Source organism: Gossypium arboreum, chromosome 13 (assembly GCF_025698485.1).
Source record: "Gossypium arboreum isolate Shixiya-1 chromosome 13, ASM2569848v2, whole genome shotgun sequence".
Lineage (NCBI taxonomy): Eukaryota > Viridiplantae > Streptophyta > Magnoliopsida > Malvales > Malvaceae > Gossypium > Gossypium arboreum.
In genome coordinates this window covers 3,710,256-3,716,178 of record NC_069082.1, presented here as the reverse complement: position 1 = coordinate 3,716,178, position 5,923 = coordinate 3,710,256, and the positions used below count along the sequence as shown (strand labels likewise).

The following is a 5,923-nucleotide window of genomic DNA, read 5'->3' as shown; positions in this document are numbered from 1 at the left end:
CAAACACGAAATAAAAACAATGAATATATATACATAATAATGATATTAAGAGTATATACGTAATATATATATAGTAATAGTGTTAGAAATGTACTATATATAGTATTTGAAATATATACATAAAATAGTAAAAATATATATAACTAGTAATGTTAAAATATATACATAATAATATATATAAAAAAATAAACATTGAAAATGTATGTACATAATATAGTAGTAAAATATTTACATAATGTATACATATTAAATAAAAAAACGACTACTAATACTATATAAATATATACATATATATATATTGAAAATTTATATATAATAATGATATTAAAAGTATGTACAAGAAGATATACGTATACCAAATAGTACATTAAAATAAAATAATAAGCAACAATAGTGAAAATAATAAGTATAATAATAAACATAATGATATGTAAAAATAATACTGTTGAAACCATTTTTAAATCGAGTTTTAGGAAAATGGGAATCGACTTTTAAAAAAACGAAAACGGGAGTCGCTACCAATCTTTTTAGGTGTGATTGGATCACCTTTAAAACATTTTGTTTTTTAAAATCATTAGTTTTGGTCCACGAAATAAAAAAACGGGTTCGGGAGTCGGTTACGTACGAGGAAAGATTAGCACCCTCGTAACGCCCAAAAATTGGTACCTAATTGATTATCAAAAGTCCTTAATGTCGGAAATTTAAAAAAATTTTAAGATGTAGTCCTCTTTAAAATATTTTAACTTTGAAAATTGAGATTCACTCGCGTCAAAGTATTAACATTAAGTTACCCCTTTTTTTGAAATTCCTATCTCGAAACAGCAAAACGCTATATCCAATAAATTAGGACATATTGCTTTGAAATTCCAAGATAGTAGCTTGCATTTAGAAAACCTTTTAAAAAACTTAGAAGGATACTTAATTATTCGAATTCAACGAGAAAAGTGGCAACCCAATAAGTTAGGGCACTACTTTCTCGAAATTTCCAAACACCAAGCATTGCCTTTATATTTTTTGGAATCCTTGAGGTCTTATTTTTAAAACCAATACATGAAGGAGCGCATTAACATGATAAAACATAACAATCTTGATAAAACATAACATACAAGATAGTGTCGTAACCATTTTTTTGAAAACCGAATCGACTTTGGTTTTGAAAGTGAAAATTAAAATGGGTGTTTTTGTTTGAAATAAAATAAAGTGATCTAAATTGAAAGAATGTATTGGGGCTTAATATACGATACAATGCTATGAAATAAAAATATAATAATGGGCATAGAATGATAATATATGAATAAGAATATTACTAGTGAATGACAATAATGTGCACATGAATAAACAAATTAAAGAACACATAATGGCAATAATTTCTCGACATACATCATTTAAAAGACCAACACTAATAATCAAAAAATGAAATAAACAACATGAAACCCTTTAAAATAAATGATGAGACAATTTCAAATAAATAATACATAAAAACAAGTTTGAAAGAAGATGTCATAAAAAGCTATTTTAAATGAGTAGTATAGAACAATTTAAAATAATCAATATCTGAAACAATTTAAAGTAAAATGAGTGAATTAAAATAAACATATAACAATCTAAAATAACATATGAAAGGTCTAAAATAAATAACAATAAAATATGTATAAAGAGTTTAAAGTACGATATATATCAAAATTTGAAAATAACTGATCCATAAAAACATAATCAATTCCAAAACGATCTATAAAAAGATTAAAATAAATAAATGAATCAAAGTATATGGGTTAAAATAGTTCAAGATAATATGTGTTAAAACAGTTTAAAATGAATACTATAGAACTTAAAATGAGTAATTATAAAATAATAAAGAATTTTCAAAATAGGTAGTATGTAAAAGGTTTTATAACAAATGATACATATAATAATATCTAAGTTAAATAACGTATAAAGGTTGTTGATCAATATATAAAATAGGTAAAATAAGTAAGTTTAATGTACAATTAGTAAAAACAAATTTAAATACATTGTTTGTCAGGTAATTTGAAATATATATATGTATATATATATATGTATAAAAATTTTGTAATAAAATATGTAAATAAATAATAACGATAGTAATAAAATATAAGAATACATGAAAAGAAAATAAATGAACTTTAGTTATTAGAAAAGGTTTTAAAAATAATAACAACAAGCAAATAAAAAAATAGACTAATAAATAATAATAATAATAATGCGAATAAAATGTAAAGATTAAGAAAAATAATAATATAATAATAAAATCTAAAGTTTTAAAATTATAAAAGGATATAATTAAATGAATGGTAAAATAAAGTAAACTAAAAACAAAGTAAAATGGAAAGCATATAATAATAAAATAAGTAAACAAGTCATGCAAAATATTTAAAAATGATAACATCAATAATAATAAAAGTAACGTATACATAAAAGGTAAATAAATAAACCCATACTAAGACATATGTGTAATGATGACGACAGAACAAAAATGTATAGATATAAGTAATATAAATTTTAACATGAAACATGAGACAATGAGAAATAGATATATATAATAAAGAATAATACAAACGAATAACAAAATAAAATAAAATAAAAACTGAAATTATATAAAAGGTTAAATCTGAATTAAAACGGAATTTCAAATATAAACTATAATAAAATAAGGATTGATTCGAAAGTGAAATGAAATTAAAGGGAATAAGTCGTAAAAATAAAAAATAAGAGAGGGCCTAAACTGAAATCACATTAAAATAAAAGGATGATTTATAAATATAATAAACTACGGGTAACAAAATAAGGACCGGTGCGTAATGTGCATAAATACACAAGGACTAAAACTGGAAATATTCCAGGCCCCAAAACACTGCGTTTCATTACAGACTAAAACGAAACGCACGTAAATTATAAATGCCGAAGTTTTTTTTAAAAAAAAAACAAAACAACTGGAAGCCAATTGGATCACTACACGAAAAAGGAGGACCAGACGCGCAATTGACCCATTTTGAACAATAGGCACGCATCCTTAGTAACTGAAACGGCATTGTTTCATTTAATTCCCAAAATTAAAAGCCATTGAATGGCAGATTGTTCTCCCTTTCAGCCACAAATAGAAGACCCAATTATTAGGGTTTCAAAACAACAGATTTTTGAGGCTTTCCCCTTCCCTTTTCGATCACTCGACTGCTACTTTCCACCATTGAAACCGATGGATGATAGCTCGCCATGGAGACGTTTTGTTTTCTTACTCTAAACCTCCCCCCAAAAGGTAAGATTTTTAGCCCTGAAAACCTATCTCAAGCTTCGATTTCGACGAAGAAAAGATGGTCTCTGATGGCCCGTATGCGAAGATAAGGCTTCGTTTTCCTTTTCTTTTTGTTTTTTTTGGATTCGTATTTAAACAATAAATAAAAGCAAACAAGAAAATGAAGAGAAACAAATAACAAGAAAGATCAAAACCTTTTAGGTTCTATTCTGCCTTTTTGATTTCTTTGTTTGTTCATAAAAATACAATCTTTCTTGTATATCCAAAATCCCCTTTTTTAGTATCCTCCCTTTTTAAAATCGGTTTTCTCGACTTTATAGTCGATTACAAAACTAGGAAAATATTATTTATTTTTGTCATATTCTGTTTAGTCTGCTTCTGTCTTTGCAGGGTATGGAGGTGCCAGAGAATGGTGCTTGCAGAGGCGTGGGGTGGCAAAAGGCATGGGGTGGCAAGGCAGCATGGGGTGACCAGGGTTTTTCCTTTTTTGCTATTTTTTTTTATTATTGGTTTGGGCTAGAGTTAGTGGTTTGGGCTGATGTAATCTGGGTTTGGGTATTTTAGTTTTGGGCCAGGCATAATTGGGCCTGTACAAATACTATATATAAAAGTATATATATACATGTATAATAAAATATATACTAATATTAGTAATAAATATAATAGGAGTAAAAAATAGATATAATAATAACATGTACATAATACGATATTTAAAAATATATATATAATATAGTATTAAAAAATGTATACATAGTATATATACTAGGAATAATAATAATAATAGTAAAAACAACCATTAATAATGCTACATAAATAGATATATAGTAACAGTATATACATAATATAGTTATTAAAAATATATATGTAAGATAATATGAAAAATAAAAATATAAATAATATAGTATTAAAGATGTATACATAATATATAAAAATACAATATTAAATGATATATATACGTAATATATATAAAATGTATATATAATATAATATTAAAATATTTACATAATATATACATATTAGAGATAATAATAATGTTAAAAACAACTATTAATAATATTACATAAATATATACATGTACTCATTAAAGATATATACATATAATAAAACACATGCTAATATTAATGATGATAATAAGGATAATATAAAAATATGTACATGAAATAGGATAAAAACATATAACTAATAATACACACGATATATACATAATATATATAAAAGCATATACGATACACATATATATTAGAAATGATAATAATGTTAAAAAAATTATTAATAATATTACATAAATATATACATATATATATTAAAGATAAATACATAATAATATTAAAAGTATGTACATAATATATATACATTATATATTAAAGATATAATATTTAAAAAATAATATACATAATATAAGAGTATTTAAAATAATAAATAAAAAATAATGAAGAAATGAGTAAAAATAATATACAAAATAATATAGTAAGAAATTAATCTATTTATAATAAGTACTTAAAACATCTATATGTATATACGTATAATAATGATAAAAAATAATAATAGTGAAAATAATAAATATAATAATAAATATAGTAATAGAAACGATAATACTATATAAAAATATATATATACATATATAATAAAATATATACTAATATTAATAATGAATATAATATTATAATACTAATAATAACAATATGAAATTAAAGTAACTAAAAATAATGCGATATATAAATATATATACGGATGCATGTATAATGAAAACATACACTAATATATAAAAATAATAATAATAATATTGATAATATTAATAATATTAGAAATAGTAATAATAATATTTACTAAAGAAACAAAAATAAATAAGAAATGACTAAAATTGAACTAATAACAAAGTTTTGGGGCAAATTTAAAAGGAAATAAAGGGGAAAGGACTAAATTGCACGCGCAAACAAATAAAAGGGACTAGATCGGGCAATAAACCATTCGGCTTAAAACTCACAGCAGCAGAGGGACCAAAATGAAACAAAAACAAAAACAAAATTTCTGGGCAAAATTAAAAATACGAAAAATTGAATTATAAAGCTATAAAAAAAGCGGAAGGGCTAAAAGTACAATTAGCCCTTCCGTCAAAAACACGCAGATCCTAAGCGGGTATGGGTCGAATCTGACCGGGTCGCATCAAAACGACGTCGTTTTGAGGTTAAAGGGCAGCCCCCAAAACGACGTCGTTTTGGGAGGCTATAAAAAGGCTAATTTTTTTTTAAAAATTCATTTGCAGCAGCAGAAAGAAAAAAAAAAAAAAAAGAGGGGAGGGGGAGAAGGGAGATTTCAGGCCGTATGGCCGGTCACCGTCCGGTCATTGGACCGTCGTAAATTTTTTATTTTTTTATTTTTTTGTATTATGTTTTTTATATATTTATAATGTAAATATGCATGCAAATCAATAGATAAAAAAAAGAAAAGAAAACCAAAATCACCTTGGGTATTTGCCAATTGATTTTTTGATTTCTGATTTTGGATCGTTTTTTGTTGTTTGGATGATATTCTCTTGATCTTTGTGATGTTTGAATCACGATTTATGAATATTTGTTGTTGTATTTTGAAACTGTTTATCTTTTTCTATTATTGTTTAAAAAAAAACCCTTCAATCCTTTTTTTCATTCGGCT

At 24.3% G+C, this 5,923-nt stretch overlaps 1 long non-coding RNA gene across 1 annotated transcript; it reads left to right on the top strand.

The window, feature by feature from the left end:
* Positions 1-3,042: 3,042 nt before the first annotated feature.
* On the top strand, positions 3,043-3,934 carry LOC128286746 (uncharacterized). Its single transcript, XR_008277433.1, has 2 exons — positions 3,043-3,274; positions 3,662-3,934. It is a non-coding gene; the product is annotated as an uncharacterized LOC128286746 (long non-coding RNA).
* Positions 3,935-5,923: the final 1,989 nt, after the last annotated feature.